The sequence below is a fragment of the Hipposideros armiger genome, unplaced genomic scaffold (genome assembly GCF_001890085.2).
Source record: "Hipposideros armiger isolate ML-2016 unplaced genomic scaffold, ASM189008v1 scaffold_751, whole genome shotgun sequence".
NCBI classification, from domain to species: Eukaryota; Metazoa; Chordata; class Mammalia; order Chiroptera; family Hipposideridae; genus Hipposideros; species Hipposideros armiger.
In genome coordinates, this window is record NW_017732101.1 from 287,431 (window position 1) to 314,680 (window position 27,250).

At 35.9% G+C, this 27,250-nt stretch overlaps 1 long non-coding RNA gene across 3 annotated transcripts in view; it reads left to right on the plus strand.

Moving 5' to 3' along the window:
• LOC109373907 (uncharacterized) overlaps window positions 1–26,783 on the plus strand; it is a 31,091-nt gene extending 4,308 nt beyond the window's left edge. For 2 of the 3 annotated variants that reach the window (XR_002122317.1, XR_002122316.1), the window contains exons 2-4: window positions 24,605–24,718; window positions 26,039–26,116; window positions 26,276–26,783. This is a non-coding gene — a long non-coding RNA (uncharacterized LOC109373907). The remainder of the gene's footprint in view (window positions 1–24,604; window positions 24,719–26,038; window positions 26,117–26,275) is intronic. The other variant, XR_002122315.1, reaches the window with a different exon arrangement.
• Window positions 26,784–27,250: the final 467 nt, after the last annotated feature.

Here is a 27,250-nt window from a genome sequence, read left to right on the forward strand (position 1 = left end):
ATGCCTTGTATGTATAGGAAAAAACATAGTATGTATAGAGTTTGGTTCTATCTACAGTGCCAGGCACCCACTAGGGGTCTTGGAATGTATTCTCCATGGATAATGGGGGACTACTGCATAACCATATTGGTTTTAAACTATGACTTCTCTGACTGCATAGGAACTATTTATGGCAATCAATGACCTTTTATTTGGAATATCACTAAAACATAGTTTTATATCTGGCAAATGTAAAGCCATACACACACACACACACACACTCACACACACACACACACACACACATATTGGGATTAAGTATTGCCTCATAGCTCTAGGCATGATTCTTATGCAGTGTATAAATTTTACAATCTGTCAATGCTATAGAACAAGCTGAGCTATTGCTAACACTATTTCAACACCCAGGATTTCTTTCCAACTCTTTCTGAAATATCTCACTTTTTTTTTCTTCACAATGTTAGAGGAAGTTAAGGAATTTAAGAAGTTAGTGGAACATGCTAATGGCAGTTTTGGAATGAAGTTCTTCCATTTGTGAGTTCTGTATTTCAATTGAAGTTGGCTACAGAAGTCTAGCAAAAAAATAAACAAAAACCAAAAAGTAAACAAACAAAAAAACCCCAATAAATTGTCTAGATATTTCAACATTAAAATTCTTTAAACTTCAAAGTCAAGTCAATTCAGTGGAGCTAGCCATTTTATAATTATCCTATTTTTATTTGTGGGAATTCATAATCCCATATTTGAAAGAAAATATTTTTTTAATTTTAAGTTCATCAATAGACAGTGATAAATTAGTATGATACTCCATGTGCAGGTTTTGAATTATGAATAAATATAACAAATGACTATGCTCTATAAGGGAAGTCTAATGGTAACAGATACATATCATACAACGTTAACTCTGAGAAAAACCATATAGGTCATCTGGTCAAACCATCCATTACATTTAAGAGAAAATCAAGAAGTATAAACAGGATTATCAGATTTAGTAAATAAAAGTACAGGATGCCCAGTTAAATTTGAATTTCTGATAAACAATGAATATTTTTTGGCATAAGTGTGTACCATGCAATATTTAATTATACTAAATACGTATTTGTCTATCTGAAATTCAAATTTAACTGGGTATCCTATGTTTTATCTGGCAACGTTACCCATAGAGGTATCATAATTTTTTTTCAAATAGCATGCAACTAACAATATGCTGATGCAGGAATAGAATCGGAACAGTTAAGGAGTTTATGGATTACTCCTACAAAGGATTACGTTCGATGGTAGTATGTTTTAGAAAAGCAAAATAGCCATATTTCATTACCATAATTTCCTAAGAACCTGAAAACAGTCTAACCATACAAAGTGGAAACCTTTGAATCTATTGACCCTCATTACCAAGGGCTGAATTACTTTATTCTCTCAGAATTTGAAAAGTGCTCATACTTAAAACTCAGTTTTGTTTTGTTTTTTGCTAAAACATGTGTAGCTCAACTGGTCAGCACTGTTAGCCAGAACTGAGTAGTAGGTATTCCTCAAGGCATGTTTTCTGAATACTTTTAGTCAATAATTAAAGTCATTTTTAAGTACTAAAATTTTACCTAAGGAAAAAAAAAAGAATTAGAATCCTTTAGAATCATCTTATAGCTCTATTCTGATCTAAACTTGATCTTTTAGATTGTTGTCACTTATTTTATATTTTTGTCACCACAGCTGTCTTTATTCATTTTTGTGTATAACTTAAATAAATCCAAGACTTTAGCACTGAAGTGCTAGTATATTAATTAGGCTCAGTTGCAGAGAGGGAGACAGGGGTGTCGCTTAGAGGGCTTCCTGGAAACCAAGGCAGGGGCTCTTGAGTTGTTCTTACCCAGTGAAGTCACCAAAGTGCTTAGGTTTCTCCATTTCTCCTTGAATAAATGTATCACCTTTTCACATAAATTTTTAATTTAATAATTTATGTCTTCAAAATTATTGACATAAAGTTGATAACAATATCCATTTGTTTAGTCTCTAAGAAAGCTCTAATTATGTGGCATTTTTCATTCCAAGTGCATTCACTTATGTCTTTCGTTTATTCTTTGTAATCTTGCCAGAGGTATGTCAATCTTATAAGATCTTTCTTAATAATCCAACTTTTGGCATTGTTGAGATCCACTGCATATCTATTACCAAATTTCTCAAATACAGTGCTGTGAAGTAGTCCCTAGGAAAACGTCAAATTATGGTTAGAAATCAATTTATCAAGCAAGTTATAAAGATGATACCTGCCCTGAGTTAGTTGAACCAATGTTTTAGATACCCTCCAAACCTAAGAATCATTGTTTTTGAGAGCTGTGTTATTTAGCAAGAGTAGTAGTTGCAGCTAACTCCAATTGTAACTTTCTTTTATAAAAGTACTCCTTAGAAATATGAACTTAGGAAACATGATAGTAAAAGATCTTAAAATCTATAATAGAGACTTTGTTAAGGATGCAAATTACAATACATGGTGCCTTCTGGCAAGCCATAAAGAAAGAGGAAAGCTCTTACTAATGTTAAAGTAATAATATGTTTTATATTTGTTATATTTACTTATAAGGTGGTAAAGAGCTCTTTATATTTTAAAGATGTAATTAATCCTTGTGACACGCTTAAAAGGCAAAGAAAAGTCATAATTATTCTTATTTTAAAGATGAATAAAATGCAGCTCAACTATAGGATTACCCCAAGAACACTCAAATTACTGGAGTAGTGCTGAAGTCTCCACATTTTTAATAAAGAACACAGTACATTAGCTCACCTTAATACCAGAAACTATTTTTAAATTACTTAAGGAATATAATATTACTTTCAGTTATTTTAATGTTGGGTTAAGGTTATCATAATTAATAATTAATTAGTGTTAAAAAATAACAAATATTACATATTTGCTATTTAGTATTATACACTTACTATTTATAGTTATTATTTACTCACATTTATTATGCATTTAATAAAAATATATTAATGAAAACTAATATCCAGGCCTAAACAAAACTCACTATTTGATACTTGATTAATGCCTGCTATAATAATTTACAGCAATAAATATGTCAAGATTTAGTATAATCTTGACAAGAATCCTGCAGGGTAACTATTCTAATCCCCATTTTTGAGTCTCAGAGAGGTAAAATACCATACATCAACAGAGGGGCAAAGTAAATATTTAAATATCAATCAAAATGTTTAACTTAGATTGGTCAATAATTATGTTAATAAAATCTTGCTTAAAGCAGAATTTAAAAGAAGTATATACAGTTAAGGCCACCATTAAGGAATTTAAAAATTCTGTGACATTTCTAGAATGTGGTCTTTATCAATGACAGAGAATTTCATACCTGGATGAGCAGCATAATCACTTGGTGTTCATGTTAAAAATATTAATTCCTAGTCTTCCCATCCTGTCCCACTCTGCCCCTCCAGCCTAAGTGTAAAGTATAACTCAAAATATGAGAACCTCAGAGGTAAGCCATAATAAAAAATAAAAAAATGAATCTTTTATTGTCTCTACTGATTTTTTTATTTGTCTCTCTGATACAGAAATCGGGGGATATAACAAATGGTTGTGAGATTCCTGACTGTGGAGAGAATTTCTTAAGGATGTCAATATTCCCATGGCTTAGCACAGAGTTTAGTGTGCATAAGGTCCATTATATATTTATTGAATTGATAAAGTAAAATTCAAAAAAAAAAAAAAGATAAAAAGGAAGCAGCTTGCTTCCTTTCCTGGATATGGTGAGACATATACTCATGAAACTATAATAGTACACAAATATATCTTTAAGTGCAATGGGTGACTCAGCGAGTAAGTGTTCCAAAAGTTCTGAGTTAGAAGAAATCTGTGGAAGGCCTTGACAGATTTAAATTTGGACAGACGAAATGCAGATGCGAAAACATGCCTAACTGTGGAAACAGCTTAGCCTAATGAGTAATGATAGAAGTGAGCTCTCAATTTGAGAGACAACATGGACCCAGTCTAAAGGGACTAGGCATGTGTTGTTAGAAGGCATCAGTTGTTAGAAAACTGAAGAAAGAAACATTGTCAAAACAGAGGTAGAAATTTGAATTTGAGGATGGGATGTGTATATCACATAAAAGGCTAAGTTCATTTTTTAAGTGATAATTTTGGAAATGTGTAACTGAGCAAATATTTAGGAGACAACCTTGAGGATGTCACATATACCCAAAAGAGGCCAAAGAAAAATAGCTAGCTTCCCAAAACAGGCTTTTTTGGAGAGAGTGAAGTAATGCAGTCTTTTTTACCTATGCAATTTGAGACAAAGTTCAGAATTATGTTATTTCTAATGAATTTTCATTGCTATGTATGTCTTTGTTGAAATGAAAAGAAAGCACTCTTTAAAGGGCCTTAAAATAGAAATCGATGTGCTCTGTAATGTGTTTGAATCGCACACTCTCTGGGTGTTTCTTCATCTCAATGTCTCTTCCAGTTTTAACATCCGCCATTTCATCTCTCATCTCTGTGTCGCCATTGACTGCTACCTTAAGCAAACTGCTCAGTAAGATGACCCTCAGAAGGCACAAACTCACATTTGCTTTACCACAGGATATTAAAAACTAGCTATGTAGACTCTGCAAAGATTTTCTCTTCTAAAATTGAAATGAACTTGGGGTGAAGCTAAGACAGGCAGTTGCCTGAAAATATTAGTTTCTGAACAAAATTAAACATTTACAGTTTCTAGGGAGGAAAAGGTTTAGGGAAGAACAGCAAACTCATTTTCACAAATGTCTTATTTCTTTGATACCACTGCCTTATCATATTTGAAAACCTAAAAAAAAATTTAAAAAAAAGGAGCAGTTTTATTTATAACATTTCCATTTAAGTTAAACTAATTTTGTGACTCTGTAATAACAAAGAACTCAGACTTGTCCTCCTTGGCCAGCTCTGTGCTGGAAGATTATGGCTGCACTTGGAGAACTGTGCTCAGAGAGAAACTCTACGCACTTGAAAGAGATGCGTGTTGAAACAGAGCTCTGATGCAACTATGAACAATACAAATGCATAATTAATTGTAATATGTAGTGTCAGCCAGTGCCAGGGAAGACAAGAGTTTAAAATGATTATTTAAATCTTCCAATTTGCCTTCTTTGCAGCCACTTTTTAAGCAGTCCTTTGGATGCCTTTAAACAATTTTAAGTCATCTGTTTTCTGCAAAGAAGCCAAGAAAACAATAGCCTCATCCTTAAAAAATGAAATAGCCAGTTGTTTACCAGTAAAATGAGTTTATTCAGGAACAGCAGAGAATTGTAATTCGGGACAGCAGGATCTTGCAAAACCATAGACAAGTCTAGAAACAAAAGAGAGGAACAATCTTTTATTCATAAAAGGGGGGAAGTTGGAAGGGGTTGTTATAAACAAAATGTCCACTGGAGGAAACCGGGAGTTTGAAGTGTACTGACTTTCCATTGGCTGAGTCATGGCTTCTCATTGGCTGGGTTTGTCGCTAGGCAAAGAGAAAATCTCCCTTTCTACTAGAGTAGTAAAATAAGCTTTTCCCTGTTGTGGGTACTCTTCTTCCCTTTGGAATCTGGAAGGTGTGGTAAGCGATAGTGGGTGGGAGCTTCCCCTTCAGGGCTTCCTGACTCCATTTTAAATGAGGTTTCCTTTATACATTTTCTCAGTAGCAACTAACTACCATATAGTTCCAGGCACTGTATAAAGTGTTTTCTAGACGTTATTTACTAGTGAAAAAAATTAAAACAAACAAACAAACAAACAAAAAAACCCAACATACACAGTATGGTTAATGTATAAAAGAATGCTTTTATGATGAGAAAACTCATAATCATTATTGTAAAAAGCACTTCAGAATATTATAGTATAATGAAAATGAGCCAATGTGTTTTTTTTTTCACAAATGTAAGGTGGTTAGCACAGCACTATAATAGGCTTTTGCTAGAACATGTTATTGATTTTCTATATAAATAGTAATATTGACTCATAGCATTTCATATCCAAGGCCTGGCCCATGGTCCATGACAGACAAATACGGGACAGGTCCTTCACCAGCCATTTTCATTTCTGTCCCACACTCATTCAAATGTATTTTTATCAAATATCTGTGATTGTCTTTATATAAGATATTTAAATAAAGGAAGCTTTGGTTAGACATAATGGAAACAAATGAGGTTGATTCTTTTCCAACTTCCTATTCAGTTAAATATGTAATTGAATTTTTGTTGTATAATCTGAATTTAGTGCCTCAGATGAGTTCTATAGCTGTCCCTTTTTTACTGGCAAACCCCACACTTATACTATGGGGTAAGTTTAAAGGTTATAAAAAAATTTTCAGAGAGGTCTTTATTTGTATTGATTTATTAACAAAATTATTGATCTTTATTGGAGACAGGCCTAGTCCTTTTCAACTACCCCATAAAATAGGAGTATGCTGGACTTTTATTAACAAGAGGTCTAAATTCAATCCACTAGTCTCAGTACTGTACCGGTACCATTATAGGAAATTGTGTTACTTTATTTTGTAGCTATACTTAAAGATTTCTTCATAATTGTTATTTTTCTCAATAAAGAAATGTGTACTGTTAATCATTCTTTTCATTAAGAGTAAGTAACATTCATTCAAAAAAGGCATAAATGACTATACTTGTACAACCCTTTTATATACATATGAGACAAAAGCTTTCCTTCTTTGAGAGAAATTATGATAACTTTTCTTTGTGTAGTACTGAAACACCTGAGATATGTATCTACTTAAGAGACCAAAGTTGTGCAAATATTGTTTTACATTTACCATTGTACACTGAATAAATAAGCAAACCTAATTCCCCAGAGTCATTATAAAATTAAAAATAAAGGTAAGTTAGTGATAAATTCAGGTAGATGTTGCTGACACTGAAGTTGCTTTAAAGATTTTTGCTGATGCAAGGTACATGCGAAAATGAATCATAGTCACACCACTACTGATTTGTACCTGCCGTTTTATGATTACTTGTTCTTAACATAGTTATGAATAATTGTGATTCAGAATGTGAAAAGCCACAAGGGGAAAACAGGCCAATTTTTATATGCATCATGTGTAACCAAGACAACCAGTTCTTTGTTTGTCTACTAGTTATGAAAATGCTTACTCCATAAATGACTCTAATACAGCTAAACACTACCCCATAACAATTATCCATGTTGTTTAGTTATGAACTTACTTCTTGCAGGAATAAAACTGGAGAATCTCTTCAGCCAAAACCAGGTGCCAAGCTTATGCAATATGTATTTACATATAGAATATATATGGCATATAAGCATACCTGCAACTTTTTAGACCCTTTACCCTGGTTTAAGCTCATTCTTTTATTCTATCTTGTAACAATAACAAGAACAAACAGCATGAGGAGGTGACGTACAGTGTAGGTAACTGCTATCTCTTAGGACTGGTCGACTATGTAATTTTTGTGTATAAAGATGAAATAGTCAACAAATCAATGAAACAAAAACAGCTAATGGCATTGGGAAATTGTCTTCAGGATCAGATAACTTAAAGCTCATCATGTGTCTCAGGGTTTTGTTTTTTTTAATGCTAATTATTGCACATTAATATAAAAATAGGTATAAAATAAGCCTGATAGCAGTAGGAATTAGTTACTCTCATAAATTTAATGTCCCTGAAATTTTCTGCTCTTTTTCCATGACCCCAGACCTGGCCTTGATGGGGTAGAAGTATTCATATTCTAAGACACAAAAGAGACAAATCAGTTTTGTATTCCTAAGAATGCACTCCTCCCCATACTTTCCTTTCTTTAGTCTCCCTCTATCAGTTTCATTCCAATCTCCTTCATCTATGGGGGCCTAAATGTAACCCCTATTATACTATACAGGAGTCAATATGTGCTCTGTGCAACTTATGACATTTTTCAATGCAAAGATACAATTTGCATATTTTCTTTTCTTATGGCATTACACAAATGCCATTGGTGAGTTTCTTGCCAGTCTTTTCCTCTTATTTTTTTCCCTTGCTTTACGGCTTGCAGTCATTTTTAAGTTAGATCTGAAAAATGTATGGTTCTCCAGTGTGCAAGATACAAACAAAATGCTGGTCAAACTTTAGAATCTTATTTAAAGAAGTGAACGTTTTATCCCCTTAAATTGCATGATGAGATTCAGAACAGGTGAGCTCTCTTTCTGTCTGTGTTCTGAGTAACAACATGTTTTCAAATTACAAAGAGTATGTACAGTTGTACCAAAATTTCCTGTCTCCTTAGCTCCCATTACTATTGTGGGCAAGAAGACCATAGGGTGAATCGACCAAAAAAAGCAGATACTTCTTTAAAACTCAAAAATATAAAAATGTTAACAGTCGTCATTTTTGGTGTTTCATGTTTTTCAGTGTGCTTTTCTTAAGCTATGGCATTCTTCTCCTTTTGTACCCTATGCATAACATTTATCATATCATACTTGTCTAGACACCATATTTGTCTGAAGGCAAAGATTATATCTTAATTCACTTTGTGTAGCTGATATAAGTTTAAGGGAAAGTTCACATTAAAAAATTTTTTATGAACTAAATTGAATCTTTGCAACCTTCTCCAGCCCACCTGGAGGGAAACCCATCACTAGCCAAAAGCTGGGTAACCTCCATGACATCTCCCATTAGCTGGAGCACAGCACATGGATTTAAGCAACCCAAGGAAATTAGGGAAGGGCCTATCCTTGGCCTTCTTTGGTCAGTGGTCTCCCTAGAGCTCCATTCTGCTCAGGCTCCTTCTGTTATCAAGGACAGTGGTTCCTCCACGTGATCTAGGGAACAGACCCACAGGTTCTTTCCATTGTTAGCAAGTCTGATGCACCATCAGCTCTCAACGGCTTTCTCTGGGAAGGTTTTTCACATTATTTCATCGTATTTGTTAGTGACTCACTGGCTCCTGCCCCCTGAAAAAAAAATCTCAAAATCCTAGCCCCTCTTTCAGTTTAAATATCAATGGACTTGGGCTACTTACCCACTTCAATTCAGTGTACCAGTATCTGTGTCCACCCCTTTCTTGAACAACTCCATTTAAATTGTCTAATATGTTGAATAATTTAAATTAGGAAAGTTCACAAGTCGAAATCTGAGTTCAGCACTGTTTTCACACTTTTCCTATTACCAATAAGTCATTATCTTTTCAATAGCAAAGACCTCCATCCTTTGAAATTGATGTCTTCATTCCCCCTTCCAATCTCCTATCAACTTTTGCTGACTCTTCCCAATTTTCAGAAATACTTCACGCTTTCCATCCTTAAATATATCAGTATTTGGTTCACATCACCTTGCATATAATGGCAATGAACTAATGATTAAAGCTATTGTAATATTTAGCAAGCATTCATTATTGCAGTAGTAGAGTATGACTCATCAAAATTAATTTTAAATTAAGAAAGCATGTTGCCAACCTCTTCACTTGGGGGCGGGAAATAACTTTATGATCATCATTACAGTGTCAGGAAACACATTTTAGTGTCATCATTCCCAATAAGGCAGGAAATCAACAAATATTTTTTGATAGCAACTTAACTCCACTAAAAAGATCACTGTGTCTCCTATAAGGCAGTATAATAATGTTGCCTTGGAAATCACCTCTACATGATTCTTACAAGTCGCATAATGAAATCCTGAGGCCATGCTATTTTATATTTCTATGCTTGTCCAATGTACGCATACACCCTCCTCGTTTACATGAATGCTCCATACGAGTGGCAGTTCTAATTGCTTTTTACACTCCTCTGTCTCTGGCACTTCAAACAGTTCCTGGAAAGAACCTGTGGGTCTGTGCCCTGGCTCACACTGGGGAACCACTGTCCTCTCAGCAGAAGGAGCCTGAGCAGAAAGAAGCTACAGAAACACCACTGACCAAAGCAAACCAAGGATGGCCCTTCCCTAATTCCTTGGGTTGCTTTAATCATGTGCTGTGCTCTAATTAATGGGAGCTGGCAGGAGAGTAATCCAACAATTGGCTAGTGATGGGGCTCCCTCTAGGTGGGCTGGGGAAGTTTGCCAGAGATTCCATTGCATTCACAAAAACTAAAGAAATGTAAATTTTCTTGTAATTCATAGGTGTTCAATAAGTATTTGATAAGTAAATGATGAAATGTGAATGAGTATGATCTTCTATTACATATAATTTAACTATCTGTGGCATATTAATACATACTTACTAAATAGTTCCCATTCGCACATAATTCATGACCTCATTCATGTTTTACGAGGAAAAGAATCAATTGCATGGTCTCCCCCCACAAATATTTTCACCCTGCTTGAAAAATCTACTGTGTTCCCAGAGGCTGGAAACTTTTAAACATCTGTAATGGAAGTATATTTGTCATAATACGCCAATGTATCTTCATGCTTAGTCACTCCAGATCCTGTTGATGCAGCAGCTTGTGTTTTGAGCACGTGTGTGATATGCCCTGATCACAGGGTTTCTGGCACTGAGTAGAGAAACACAACACCTACCATTAAGGCTAAGCTAACAGACTAAGTGATCCTTGAAGAAAGGGGCTGTGACTAAATTGAAGTGCTTGCCAGAGAGGAATAAGAGGTAGAAAACAGCTTTTGCAGCCTAGGGGAGCACGACAACTGATAGAGGCAGAGGGAGATGGTCAGATCTGTGTGTCCTCATCTCCCCTCTTCAAAGGTGGAAATTCCAGAAAGGCAAACGTATTAGAAACACTCAGATAAGTGTAAGGTAGCCCGTGAACACTAAAGCATATGGGCTGTATTCTGAGGCCTTTGGAAGGAGCCAGCTTGGCGACATACCAATGAGGTGCAATGGCCTGGCCTTGGTGAAAGAGACTGGTGGGATAAGTAAGCTCCACTCAGTGCTCCGGCCCTCATGTAGTCTTCCTTGGTCAGAAGCTCTCAGAAGGTGTTGAGAGAGCCAGGGGATATAGGCTGGGCTGGAGTCAGGACAAGGGGCAGGAGTGTATAAGGAGGCCTCAACTGCAATAAACATCTTGTTGCATCACAGTGGTAACAAGTCCAGGCATGAATCTGACCCACCAGGATCCAGAGGACAGCACTGTGTGCATCTTTGGCACCACTATTCCTTTCCTCCATGAGTTCACATGAGCCCCTATATGGTCAGAGGCCACACTGTAGAGATAGAAATCTGAAAAACTGAACATTTCCTTGCAAAAGACTCAATCATTTATGAGTAATACAAGGAGCTGCAAGATTACTTCATCGGATCCCTGCCATGTCACTCCCAGGTGGGACCTCATGAGGATTAGAATGATTCAGCCATCCCCCCCGTTAAGCATACAGAGGCATCAAGCAGAATGTGCTCATTTTTGACAAGGCAAAGCCAGGGACCAGCAGCCACTGCTTGCGTCAGTCTGGAGAGAGGAAAAGGAACAAAGAAGTTGGTACCCAATCTTCTGATTCTGTGGAGCTGTTTCCATCCTCACACTCCTTTTTAAAACTGTCCTCTTTCAACTTGACAAGCCTTGACTGGCTGCAAACTGAGAGAAGTTTGAGAATATGAGAGTAGCTGTCTGATGTTTTTGATGATTGAAGTTTTTTGTTAAGAAACACTCCAGCAGCTGCTTGCTTCTTACCAAAAAAAAAAACAAACCCACAAAACCAAAATGCCATTTTCAACAAGTATATGAGTCATTCCTTTTTCCTTTTTCCTCTAAACTTCTTCTAAAGCTAGTTACTGCTTTCTTGTGTTGCTTTCTATTTTTATTTTTCTTTCTTTAACATGGCACCTATAAGAACTTGACTAGGGCAAAAGAAGGGAGATACATTACAGTTAGTTCTAATTAACTAGAGAAAATATTAGTAAAGAAACAGATGATCTGTGCAACACTGTAAACCATTAAGCCTGAATTGACATTTATAGCCCAATATACCCCCAAACTGCAGAATATACAAGTGTTCATGGTATGTTCACCAGTATAGACCATATGCTGAGCTATAAAATAAACCTCAGTATATTTAAAAGATTTGCAATCATACGAAGTTTATTTTCTAACCACAATGGACTCAAACTAGAAATTAGTAACAATAAGATGTTTAGAGAAAATCTTAAGTATTTGAAAATTAACGCACTTCTAAATAGTTTGTGGGTAAAAGGAAATTAGAACATATTCAAACTTTATGTTATTGAAAACGTAACATGAAAATTTGTTGAATGCAGCTGAAGTAGTGCCTACAGGAAATTAACATCACTACTGACTGTTGCATAACTTAGGGTCACTGATTTGAATCAGATTTTTCAAAGGTTCACTACCTCCTCTAATTTAGAGAAAAATGTCAGTGGAAATGTAGGCAAATCTTGAAAATGTATGTGATATGAGTGTAAGAAGGACTTTAAAAATAAATGCTAGGATTAAATGTAACAATAATTGGGATAAAACTTCAGGGTTTAAGTATCTGAAATATTGCTAAGTCAGTGAAAAAGTATGATATACCCAGATGTTTGTTTTTTTGTGAACATTTAATAGAATATATCTCATGCATAAAGCAAAGTCAAGTACACAGTATACAAATGAAAAACCCTATCTATTTACACAGCATGTAGCTTACTATTATTGTTTGGTACAAATATCCCTATGTAGCAAGTACTATTTACATACTAAATTTATAGCACATATCTGAAACTGTGGAAGTAATGTGTGGATAGACACAAAATGGAAATTCACTGGTTTAGACACTGAACTGAATTCAATGGAGAGGTGGGTAGATTTTTCTGGGTTTAACAATTAGTAAATACTGATAATTTTGTGACTATGCAGAAGCTTTTCAGGGCTTTTAGGGTGCCTAAAGTATTTCTTCTCTTTGTGCTTCCAAATATTTGAGTTGACAGATTATTAGTGGATAAGTATCATTTGTTTAGAGGGGATTTGGACACGTGCATGGGGCTTTCTATGCAAATTTATTACCTAAATTATAACTAGAATACCCTTTTTCAATATTCAATATCAATAATGTACCCCTCCCATAAACCCAGGTCAAATTGTACTTCCATCAGGGAGTCTTCCTTAAAATTCACTCCCCATCCACAAACAGACAAGCTCTTGCCTTCCTGTTAACTGCATTGTCTTTTAGTTTATTACATCTCTACTGTCTATATTTGTAATTCCTTTATTCCTTTTTGATATATAAACCCTTAATGTCAGGCACTCACAGTATCTATCATAGTGACTTGTGCATAGTAAGTACTAAAAACATTTGGGAATGAGTGACAAACAAATATAATAATGGCAATTACTACATTTACTGACTTTTTTTCCTATAAGAAAATAATACAATAAATTGAGGGCACAGACTTCCTATTGTTCATTCTTATCAACCCCAAAAAGTTGTTCAGTTTTGTGGTTGCACTGTTCCGTGACAGCATCCCCTGTCCCCACAACTCTGAGCTGCAAGCTTAAAAAGCACTCTTAGAGCTTGCCTGATGTGTGATATGGTGGAGGGCTCAATCAACTGCCAGCTAAGAGAGGTTTTTACATTTTTTTTTAATGGTTGAAAAATAACACCACTACTACTAATAATAATAAGGTGTGATGTGTGAAAATTAAATGAAGTTAAAATTTCACTGCCCATAAAGAAAGATATTTTTGGAACACAGCTACACTCATTTATTTGCATATTGTCTATGGCTGTGCTTAGAGGACAACAAAACTAAGCAGTTGCTACTGTAGAAACTCTTTGACTCCTAAAGCATATTCACTATCTGGCTTTTTACAGATAAGTTTCCCAATCCCTGATATAGAGAATGATCATGTCATTATGCCATATCATATTTTCTCTTTTAACATTTATATTGTGTAAATCTGATAAAAATCTCATAGGCACAATGGTCTAGAATAAACATTTCTGGGAAAGGACAATGAATAGGTCTAGTGCTGCATATTCTTTTACTAGGCTACAATTTTTACCTTCGTTTCATGATCACTTTGTTTCATGATCTCTAAAGTCAGAGTGAATTCTGGACAGCAGTCATAATAATGTAGGGTGCAAAACTGGATTCATGTGATTTCATCAGCACTGTTTGTGTGATAATTTACTGTTCACCGTCTTACTGAGAGTAATAATTAGCATCATCTTGAAAACAAATATGACACCATTTTTGAAGCCCCCCTTCCTTTGTGGGTTCTCAATAACTATGAGCATTTCAAACATTTTAAAGGCCTTAAAAATAATAGAACAGTATTTGTTCTATTCTAATGTGGGGCATTTTGTGCTCTGTGGATGATGCGGAAGGATAATACTATTGTGAATTAAAAACGAAAGGCACAGACAAGAAAAGGAGAACAAAGGCCTGAAAAATAGCAGTTGGGGGAGGGGGCAACATTTTCTTTTAACAAAGAAGCTATTCCAGAACAGAAATTGTTATTACCTGGATGGTTTCAAAGAAAAGAATGATTTGGTGTGACCGGAATAGCAAGAACTCGAAGAAAAAGAAAATGGAGCATAAACTTGAACTGCCTTTTCTCCTTTAAAATCTTTTGTGGGGGTGGCAGAAAAGAGGCTGGAGGAAGGAAGATGTGAATTGGCAAAGATGTTGTTCAAACACAGCATCTTCAATGTGGTTGAAAGAGGTTTAACATTGTGGGCCGGTGACGCAGATTTGCGTCTATATATTTAAATGACTCTAACTGCTCTGAAAATGTCATTTATTTATAAGGAGTATTGACTGTGAAATTATGTAGTAATTTCTTTGTAACACTCAGAATACTTCTAGGTAGAATCGTCAATTCCACATTGTCCATATGTTTTTTTTTCTTAAGAAAAAGAAATCCATATGAAATAGTTATACATGGCTCCCCAATAGGGGATTTTACTCTTATCCATTCTGATATCGTTAGTTATTACAGTTAATTAACCTCAAACATTCAGTCATATCATCAACACATAGCTCCTCCTTTCCTCTCTTCCTTCTCTGAAGGCTGTCCTTTAAACTACAGGCTAGAAAGAAAGAACATCTCAGAGCCTTGTGAAAAGGATTATGTGGTAGGCAGAATCCTAAAATGCTGCCTCCCCCTAACCCCCAAGGTTTCCCTCTTAATCCTGAGCACTATGACTATGATGAGCTATCTGGTCTGGGATTATGTTATGTTACACGACACATGGAATTTTGCAGAGGTAATTAAGGTTATTAATCAGTTAACCTAAAATGGGGAGGATATCTAGTTGGGTCTAATTGAACCACAAGTGCTCTTCGAAAGCAGAATGTTTTCTCTAGCTGGTAGCAGAAGGCAAAGCCAGGGCTAGCTGTAGTGTAAGAAGGATTCAACTCGCTGTTGCTGCCTTGAAGACAGAGGGGCAAATTGAGAAGGAATACAGGCAGCCTCTACCAGCAGAGTGGGCCCCGGCTGACAGCCAAAGAGAAGACCTCAGACCTCAGACCTTCAGAATGCATGTTACTGCATTCTATCAACAACCTAAAGTGGTTTGGAAGTGGGATTCTTAGCCAGAGCTATCAGAGACCTTTATCCAGCCAAAACATTGATCTCGGCATTGAACCTGAGAATGTTAAATCCAGTTGAGCCCACCAGGACTTTTGACCTACAGAACTGTAAGATAATACTCATAAGTGAATGTTATTTTAAGCTGCCAAATATGTGCTAATTTATGATGCAATAGAAAATAAGTACAGACTGAACCACATACTCTTAACTATTGATATATCAAGATAAAAACCTATGGGTACAGGATATGTATCTTAAATTGTCACCACGTAGACAACTGTCAGATGCCACTAAAAGACCATGCCAGGATTTTCAATACTTTACAAATACTCTTTGGAGTTCTGAGGGGGACAACCACACGAAAGCAGACTGCTGACCTAATATCTAAGATTCCAATAGGAGGGAAATCTAATTGTTGATAGTATTTTTAATGTTCTTTTATTCTGATTGGGCATAGAAGAAAACCTTTTTTCTTTTTTTTTCTTGATCTTTCTCTAACCCTCAAATTTAGTGTACTATGCTTTTGCAAATGGAAATGAACCATTCTTCAAATGATAATTTATCCTCCCTGAGGCATCAGAATTCAGGAACAAATACTTTACTGAGTCTTCTAGCTTTCTTAGGGCAATATTGAGAATTGCACCAGTTCAATAAGGATCTGTCCTCCTTTTAACCAGGACATAGTTGGACACATTGGTTGTGCAATGGAGACCACGCCTGACAGTGTCTCATATGAGAATAAATCTCATTTCATTAGTTCTGACAAGTCCACAATTAAGGAACAAAGATTGTACTTTATAGGTGAAACAAAGGCCCATAAAACAGTACCAGAAAATTGGTCTGAAAATTGGTCTGCATTTTAGAGTCTACTGGCTGTAAGAAACATCACTCCTTGGCAGGCCAGATAGCTCATTGTATTTTAGGGGCCTTGAGGAGAAAATCATTTACCCAAATTTATAGGCCGTACAGGTGAACTTGGCTGAGATGAATTTTTGGGGTTTAGTGTTTTAGCCTCAGAATCAAACAGTCAACGAGAGCAATTAAAAATATATCTGGAGTGGGCCGGCCGAGTGGCTCAGTTGGTTAAGAGCTCGCTCAAGAGTTTGAGCTCTGAGCAACAGAGGTTCAAGTCCAGCCCGAGCTGAGCAGCCGCTGAGCTGCCAACAGGTAGCAGGATGGCTCAGCTAAAAAAAAAATATATATATATATATCTGGAGTAATAGAGGCTATTGAAAATGAAATCTGAGATCCTTTATAAAACCTTCACAGAAATTAATTTTCTGGTTAGGTTAGTTGTTCAACACTATTTGGCTCTAGATTAGCTGACCCCAGAAAGGAGATTTATATGGTTATTAACACCTCATGCTACACCCACACGTCAAGATGAAATGAGACCAGCCTTTTTGTTTCCAAGAAGAAACTTTGGGAATTATTTGTTTTATATTTGTTTGTATATTTGTGAATGCAAGTGAATTGGAAAATATTTTATGCCCCTTGAAAAGAACACATTTTTGAGGTCTGGACTGGTAATTTTTGGTATTCCTGCCTCTGGAATCAGATTTAGTATCATGTTTCCCTCAGCAGTGAGCGAAAGAAATCATTGGCACATGCTTATTTTATACTTGTACTAGAGTTAAGTTTTCAAGTTTTTGAGAATGATATATTATCAAACATATAATTAAATCTACTTTAGGTTTTACTAACTTTTTATAATTTTATTGTAATTGATAACTTTTAACTTTGGGATTTTACTCCAGCATAAGGATTGTTTAACTTTTCTTTTTAAACAACTACCTTTTAAAATCTTAAAGGAAACACTCTAATTACCTTGTTCTTGGTCTTCGACATTTCTGCAATGTTAAATAAAAGGTTATGTATCTCTACATCTACTGGTTGATTTAGATTGTTAGTCTGTTTGAACATAAAATCACCAGATCTGTTTCTTGGTAGTTTATCATTTCTTTACTTGTCTTATATTTGCTACAGAATTTTCTAACGAGTAAATTCATTGCTAACTCTGATATCTCCATTCACTTCTAATCATTTTTACATTAAAGAAACCCAAGAGAGTATGCTTTTTTGAGTATGATATGCTACTGTTTTGGAGCAACTGTAATTAGGTAAGTGAGATCTGGTTTTATAGAAATGGGAGCAAATTATCAATGATTTGAGAGTAGAATGTGATCAGTAGGAGCAATAGGTAAATAGCAGTATTGGCAGTGAAAAGATATTTTTTTAATTTATTTTTTATGGGAAAATGAGCTATTTTTAGTAACTTGCACATGGGAAAAACAGTAAAGTATTTATACATCTTGCTTTACCTTTGGATTTCTTATAGAATGTCTTTCATTTTGATGTATACATTAAAACTGGTGACAGTATTTCAAATGATTTGAATACCTAGATCAAATTATATTTTGTCAAATTATATTTCAATTTTTCTTGCCTGTCTTATTCTGGAGAGATATTTTATAAGATGGATAAAATAGTCATTCTTGGTTAGTTGATAACTCTTCATGACCATCAATTTTCTCCAGTGAGTCTTAGACACCAATCTATAATTTAAAAAATTACTGTGGCATTAGCTTAATTACTTAGCCAGGAAACCCTTCCTAATCAGTTACTGACAAACAGAAACAACAACAGGATATAACTCCTTGTTATCATTTTAAAAGTAGCAATTAGATTCAGCAAATGACAGGTTAAAATCCTTTATTATATGATCAATGCAAAAGCTGAGATTCCTGTTACAGATGACAATAAACTAGCCTTTCCCAGATAAACACAGAGATAAAGGAAGAAACTACCATTAAATAAAAACAAGATATTTTACATTGTTTTCAAAGGAAATAATTTCATCTAGAAATATTACATATATTTAGGAATATTGTGATTCATGCTTTTTACCTGAAGTCATACAACCATGTATTTGGTCCATGTTCCATTTGAAAACACTTTACGGTGTCAGTTTCTGGTTTGGATATTGGTTGACCGCATGATTAATGTAGAGGAAAGTATGTCATGAATTTCCATGGAACCATGGGAGAAGAAAGCAGACTAAACTATGTGTATATCTTTTTTTCCCATATATATTCTTATATTTAATACACTCCTGATTATATTGAGAGCCAACATTTCCATCATTATAAAAGCTCATTTTTCCTGTCTACATATCATTTCTCAGAAGTGTAGACTCTACAACTCTGGATAGGGTTGAAAGTCTCTCTGTCCCTGTAGTGATCAGTGTGAACTAACACAGGCCAAGTTGGTTAATTCAGTTGGTTTGGGATGGGTCATAGTATTTTAATTCAGAACTGTTAGGGAGGTAAAGAATGATGTATTTACTATGGTTGTAGGGTAGAAAATGCATTATTATACAGATGTGCAAAGACTGTGTGGCTTTTTATTTACCTATACCTGATAAAATTTTCCAAGACACTCAATTCACTCAGTAGGGGTAGGGATCAAAACTTCAAAGTATATCTTTTCATCCAGTTTAGTTTCTTTCTAGTTAAGACAATTTGGTTAGGTAAACATTTGGTCAATTCTAAGATCAGCTCTTTATCAGACTATTTGTCATGTGCTTCATCTTTTATAAGAGAACATATCTAGATGAAGGAGGAAGTTTAGGATCCTCCTTGGAGGCGTTGGAGTGCCTCACGATGGTGTTTTTGCTGGTTTGGCTCTTGTATTTGCAATTGCTGATATTCTTGAGCATGTGGCTACTCTGGTCCAGCCCATGAGAGTCTTACTGGTGGCTTTTAAGTGCAGAATGTCATAATCAATGAACTCTATGGCTAAAAAATTATGGCTTGTCTATCTTGACAAAGTTAGGACCTAATTGTTTTTCCATTAACTATATATCCTGTTTTGATCCTAGGTGGCACTACAGATCCCCCATTTGTTCTGGGAGTGTCTCCCTTGTCTGGGTGCCCACCTCGAAATTCTTTGCTATAAGAGGACTTTGGTTTCCTCATTGTAACTGCCAGTTTAGTGACTTCCCTCCACTGCCACAATGCTGTTACAACTCTTTTCTCTTCACCCCAGTGTCCATGTGAGGCTGGCTCATGGTAACCTATTCCCAGGGTACCAAGTGGGAGATGGGGTCTCAGCTCTTCTGCTTTTGGCTCTCCTTTCAACATAACGAATTCCCACCTCCCATGGTTTTAATCCTAAGAGGCAAGGCATATATATCTTAATATACATCTGAAGGGCTGTTTTCTTTGCCTCTCTTTCCTTCCCAGTATCACCATTCCTGAAAGAGAAAGGCTTCTGCTCTTTCTTCCTTCCCAAAAGAAACTTGCTGATGTCAGATCATGGGTTTCCTCTTCTCTATGATCTATAATAAAACCCTGCCACCCAATTTGCTCAACTTTGTTCTTAGAATATTAATGGGAGCTAAAGAAACTTGGAAAATAATTTCCCCCCCAAATTTTTTATAGTCAAGCCTATTGAGTAGCTGAAAAATTACATTTCAGCTATCAAAAGCCAAATACTTTATTTTCCTTTGGATTTCTATTGCATTATCATAACTATCCAGGAGGCAGTAGATGCCTCTGAAACCATTTGTTTATTCCTTCCTTCAGCAAAAATGTATTGAGCATGTATTATGTTCTTGGCACAGTTTCAGGTACTTATATGCTAGTGGAAGAGCAGACAATAAATGACAGAGATAAGCAAGGAAGGAGAAGAATGAAACAAAGAAGAGTAACAAAGTTTCAGGGGTGGGGGGAATTGTGGTATTCTGCATGGGGGTGGGTGGGGGTGGGGAGGCCTCATTGAGAATGTGACTTTTGAAAAAAATCTGAGTTATTCATCCCATATATGGGAAAAGACTATTTCTGGCAGAAAAAAATAGCAAATTCAAAGGCTTAAGGGCAGGAAGTTGGTCTGCTTGGAACAGGAAAGGAGGAGGTGATGAGGTCAGACAGGTAATAAGGTGTCAAAACATGCAGGGCCTTGCAGGTTAGAGTTGGACTTTGGTTTTTATTCTGGGTGAGTCAGGAAGCCATTGGAGGTTTTTAATCGAGGGATGACAAAGTGAAGTAAGTTTTAACATCCTGTAGGAGAAAAGCATAGGGGCGGGGTAAGAAAAACATTGGAAGTTATTGTAGCAATACAGGTGAGGGATGATGTTGGCTTAAAACAAGCCTCTGGCTGTGAGAAAGTGGCTAAATTCTGGATGTATTTCGAAGTTAGAGACATCAGGATTTGACTAAAAAAAAAAAAAACAAGTGGAAATAAGAGAAAGGAAAGAATCAAGGATGGCACCACAATTAGGTACTGAACACTTGAAAAATTGAGTTGTACTGAACTGGAAAGTAAAATGAGTACCTTTGAGGTGGAAGGATATCAGGACATGGTAAGCTTGAAATGTCTACTAGACATCCAAGTGGAGATGCTAAGTTAGCAAATCTGTCTGTAGGCTTGGAACTGAAAGAAGTCTGGGCTGGAAACAGTCTTGACGTGATTACCATGTTGGTCTTAATTTCTTACCTAAATGCAATGAAAGCTGCCTTATTTGACAGGAAGGAAACAAAAACAGAACACATTGAAAAAAGTCAATGGAATGCCTGAAAACCAAACCTAAAATCTAGTTAGTAGATTTTAATGAACACTTAAAATCTTTCTCTAACTACAGATGTTGAAGTGAAAAGGTTACAGAAGGAAATTATTCAATAGTTCTTACCTTTTTTTTTCAATAGTTCTTAATAATTGATAGTATTCAGGTTATTTTTAAGTTTCAGTTATCTGCTTGGCTTGTTCTTTCACCTCCTTCAAGTCATTGCTCAAATATTTCCTTCTTAATGAGGTTGCCCTGTAGTTAAGCTTCCACCTTCTTCTTCTTCTCTTCCCCACACTAAATCTCCTTAAACTGCTTTATTTTATTTTTGTTTACCAATAGCATTTATCACTTTCTCAAATACACGATGTACTTACGTCTATTGGTCGTTGCACTGAACACAGCTTGTGCAGAGCTTTCAGTCCTGCTGACTTCACCTGTGAGTCTAGTGGTCACTGGTTCCCTGAGAGCTCTGACCAGCTTCTAGCAGTTGCAACCTGACAGCACCTCACCTCAGACCCGCCTCTTAAATTCCTGCCTTTGGGAACATGCTGGATACAAACTCAGTGTAACTTGAGGGTGCGGGAGTTAATCCTGCCGGGTTCCCCTTGGCCAGTGGAAGTGGGTATTTTCTTCCCTCAGGCAGATATTCCTGGATGCTTTTCATGAAGTCTCACATGGGATAGGACACTTAGTCAACCAGAACAGTGATCAACTGATTGCATCCATTAATTAATTCTTCCACTTTCCTTCTTTCATTCCCCCCTTCCCTAACTCCCGAGGTCATACTCCTAAATTAACCATTTACACTTAATTAAGCCCTGGCCACAGGCTCTGCTTTATAGAGAATTCAGGCCAAGGATTATTTTTTCTCTCTTCTGTTTTTCACCACTTTATCTGCCCAAGCTTATATATCTTAAGATTTCAGAAGATTGTCTGGCATATGACAAACTTTCAATAAATATGTGTTGAATTAAATGTAATGTGGTTTTCCAATTACTAAATCAGGTAAGGGTTAGGAATTTGGGACTTCAATGCCGAAGTGCAACTATCAAAGTGATGTGACCCCATAGGTCACTGAACTAGACTCTAGGGGAGTTCTAACATGTCTGGCAATAGAGAACAGAGCTTAAAGGGCCTATATGCAGGAAGCATACAGATTGGGTTGTGTGTGAGTTGCTACCTGTGTAAATTTGAAAAATTATTTAATCTCTACATGCTGCAATTTCCTCATGTTGAATATGGGGATATAATAATCTCTAGCTCACAAAGTTGTGAGGATTAAATGACAGAAATGGGATGTAGTAAGTACAATATACATGTTTGCTGCTATGGTTATTATTATTACTGGGTTGTCGGAAAAGTCATGATGTATTTTTTCTATGTTTTTCATTGCAAAAATGTGTCATGACTTTTCTGACAACCCATTATTGATTTCCACCACATGTATTTTGGAGACAGCATAAAATTAAAATAAGTGGGCATTGCCTGATTTTAAAGAAATCTAACCAAAATTTTCCCACCATTTTCTTATGTTTTAAATATTTTTACTTTCAATTAATATTTACTCTAATAAATATTTAAACAATATAGAAATATATACAGTTCCATAATCTGTTCCATTGCCACAGTCCAGATAAGGTGTCCTTTTGTTCATTTGTTTGTTAATAACGTCAGCCTAATTTATAAATGCATTAACTGATTCATGATCAATATTAAAATGTCATCATATCCTAGCTTTTCCTTGGACCTCAATGCATGGAGCAGACAACATCAATTTATTTTGTTATTCTTAAGCTTGCGGAAGAACATCAATCTAAGTCTCAGAATTCTGAAATCTCATCATGTGTGAAGTGGGGATTGCCGTGCCCACCCCACCATATCTGAGAGAGAATTGAATGTCATAATGATCATGAAGGGGCCCAGCACATGTTCTGGCATGTAGTTGAAGGGCAATAGCATTAATTGAAATCAGTGCTAATTGGAATGGCACTAACTGAAATCTTATCCATATCCCACACTTCTCTGAGCCTGGTGCTGTGGTTTTTCTTAAGAAGAATTCAAACACAGTGTTTTAGCCCTACAAATGTCTTGTTATTATGGTACTTGGCAAATGGAACTCACTTTCATAAAAATAAATGTTCCGGAGATGGATGCTAGACATTGAAACTTTTTCATTAGCCATAACATCACCAGTTACAAAGTTATTTCAGCTGCATTTTAATTTATAGTTTAATTGAGTGGCTCATAATGAGAATTGCTAAAAGCAACCTAATCCGAGTTCTTTGAATTCTTTTAACTTGGTGCTATGTGCTGAGCAAATGGGTTTATTCAGCAAGCTGCTTATATCCCATGATACCTTGATTCAGAGACTTACCACTAACCTGTGTTTTATAATAGAAAGTTTAAACTTATAATATATGCTGAGTGTGACTTTAAGGTACTAAATATAAGGTAATGAATGGAACACTAGGCTTTGTGTTACAAAATTAATCTCTAACGGAATGACCTTGACATAACCCTCACTTTTTACGTCTATAAAATACGTGACTATGGAAATGTAGAGGAGATTATTGCAGGTATCTCTTATTTTCTCATTGGTATTTATGTCAAAAAACTCTACAAGGAAGGTCCTATACACATTTAAGACATTATTACTTTAGCAGCTGGGAATCTCAGAGTGAGAGTCAAAGACGAACAGAGTGCTTCCATGAATATGAAGAAAGCAAGAGAGAACTAGTTAGGTTTACTCCAGACAGCTGCCAACTTGAGGATGTGTCACAAATAGTCTTTCGTGATTTATGAACATTGTTATAACCCAGCTTAGCACTTTTACTGCTTCTAGGTTAAGTGCCAGGAGCTCATGGGATCTGTAACCTCACATATAATAAAATTCAAAAAATGAGAAAAACATGATTTCCTATCACTCAGCCCTCTAATATGAATTTATTTATAAGCATTTTGACTCCTGAAACCATTTAGTCCTAATCACATAGTACAAGCGAGATAATTTAGTATAATAAACTGAAGATCTCAAAAGAATTCATAACAAAATTGTGCCTTTTTACATCGGTGTTAATTAAGTGCCTGAGGCAGAGCAGGTACCAAATTAAATACCCTAGTAAATTCCTGTGACTTCATTTAGGGAGAAATGATTATCTCTAAGGTAAACCAAAATACTAGAAGAAAACACGTACGAAATTTTTAAAAGGTGTTTCTGAAGCTTAAAATGAACTAATAGTTCACTGAAATAATACTAATAATTACTGAAAAGAATTGTCTGTATAAAAGATTTCGCTAAAATCATTTTCAGAATAATTCTTCAAAACTATGATTATAGAATCCCATTATTCCTTTCTGTCATCTTAAGAATGTATTTAGGTAATTTGAGGCTATATACAATGTTAACTTCTAAATGACCGAAAATCCCAGAAATGGAGATGAAAGCACTCTATTAATTCTAAACTGCTTGGGATTATCATTTTTCAAGGTGTTTCCTGCCCAGTTTTAAATGTCCGGTGCTAAAAATGATAAGCAGCAATTCGTCAATAGACTGCTTATGTTCCTTACTCCATTCTTCTCAAAGTGACAAAGTGCCTTGATTCCAGCAGCGATTCCCCAGTCTGCGTTGGCATTTGGTTTCTATTGTGACCCTTAACTGCTGAAACTGAGCCCAGAGTGAATGATCACATGATTTGAACATTGCAAGAGATACCAAAGAGGTAAGTTACTAACTTATCCCTCTGCCTCTAGGAAGGGCAAACGGTGCCCAAATATTTCCAGAGGAATAATTTTGCATCCTAATGAGTGAAAAGCTAAGGAGTGGGAATTTCCTTCAGAAACTAGTTTGCATACTTTTGGACTATTTCTATGCTAATGCCATTAGTGTACAAAGATAATATTTTCCGGAACTGCCAGAGTAGCACATGGCAAGGATTAGTCATCTAGCTGTTACAGATTAATTAATTACCCTGAGAAAATTCCTTTTACGGATTAAACAATCCCATAGAATAGAACCGTTTTTATACATCTTATTTTACATGAATAGACATCTCTAATCTCAGTATTTTTCCGTCTCCCCACCACCACCCCTTTCAACTTTCCTTTCCAGTCTTTCCCTTCTCTTTTTTATTTGGTCCCCTTTCTCCCTGGCTAAACTCAAAGTTTAGCTCACTACCTGGCACCATCTTTCCCCTGACCTTTGATATTCTATTGGATACCAAATTCTGTAATTAATGCCTCAAAAAATAACTCCTGACTTGCTCTCTCTTTTCCATCTTGTTGATACTATCTTACTTCTATTTTTTATTATGTTTTGCCTGGATATAAATTAGTCTTCCTACTCTTTTCCTTGCTTTGGTTTCTCTCCAGCTCCCAAGTATATCTTATGCACGGCTGCTGAAGTGGTTATCATAAAGCACAGCTCGGACTTATTCCTGCATCAAAATCTTCAATGGTTCCACACTATCAGCTGAGGCTTTTGAAATCCTTGACCTGGCTCTTATACCTCTCTGTGCTCCCATTACCAACACTCATCACCCAGTTCCAGCCTTGCTTTTTTGCTTTACTATCTACTTTTTCTTTTTCACTTGGATGGCAGTCTTCCTAAGCTATACACAATTTTCTGAATACAGTCTAAGTTTTCTTGCATATTTTTTCCTAACTCCATGTCTTTGCAATCTTTTTTTCCTTCATCTAAAATTGTATTCTTCCAATATTTACCTATTGAAATCTTACTCCCCTTCAATTCCTAATCAACCAACCAACTAACCAACCAGCCGATCAACCAAACCATGACCACAGCTACAGTTTACCATGTGCTCCTAGCATGTCAGGGCCACACTGAACATTCTAAGTAGGTAATCTCTAATCCCTACCCACCTACTAGGAAGATATTATTATAACTGTATCACAGGTAAAGAAACTGACATTTAGGAATGTCGGTGATTTCTATTCTAGGTGGCACAGCTAGTAAGTAGTATGTGGCACATTCTGGTAGTTACCAACCTAATACTCTTTCTTCCTTTTTTTCCCTTTAACAGAACACTGATGATGATGATGATGATGATGATGATGATGATTTTGGAAGGGGTTTAACAGTGTGCCAGCTAAAACAAAAGGTAACAAAAAACTGCATATCCCAACTTCCCTTATAGCAAGGAGTGAGCGTTTTAACATCATTCTTGCCAAAAAGACATAAGTAAGAGTCTGCTAGGAACTTTGACAACTTTTTTTTTTCTTTTTTGTCTCTACACTGTCTCTTCCTTCTTATTCTTTAGGTAGCAAGGCTGAGATGCCTGGTAAAGAGGAACTATCTTGGGACCATCAGGTTGAGAGATCAACACTAAGGAAGGTAGAACAAAAAGATGAATGAACCTGAGATATTAATGGTACTAGGATCTACTGCACTGTCACTCATCCAGAAATTCTTGTTTGGTAAAGAGAATAAAGTTTAATTTGGATAACTTATACGTTGGGCTTTCTGTTGCTCATAGCTGAACACAATCCCTAACTGGTGCATGATGGAAGTGGGTTTGCTACCTAGATCTGTGTCACTTGGATTCTTCTTTAGACTATGTCATCACTGCCTCCTTCATAGAGCAAATTAAACCTTACCTGAATGTAAAGTAAACCTTACCTCACCTCAAAAATAATTTTTTTTCCTTCTGTACTCCCATAAAATTCTGGGACACTTTGAAGGCCCTGTGATTTCCTCTTTGTATTTTGAATTTTTATTATGGGTTGTAAATTCCTTAAGAACAGTTTAGAAATTTCTTCCCTCCCTATACAAGTACATAAAAAAAAATCAATGAGCATTTACTGTGTTGAATTAAAATCCATAAAATTCACAGTATAGTTTTCTATTATTTGACTCTTTTATGAATTGTTTTTAATCTTCTTTAAATTTGGTCTGAACATAAATGCAACCCAACACCACTGGTTTGAGTTCCCACTGAATCTACTAGAAACCAGCATCTTCAGCTCTTTCTGCGAGTTTCTCAGCTTATTGCCTCTGGGGTGCTTATAAACAAGGCCCTCCAGTTGGGGTTGGCCTTTCTACTTGGCCTCCTCATTTTCCCCTTGAGCTGCTGCCTCTGATGCTGCTGAGACTGCCACTCTGCCCATTCCAGACTTGGGAGAAGAAACACAGCTTTCACTACTCCTTTACTCCATACAGGGGATAGCTCTTTTTCTAATTACTCATTGTACAGATGAGACCGGGCTATAACTTTAAAGGGAAGAGCAAAAGAGTA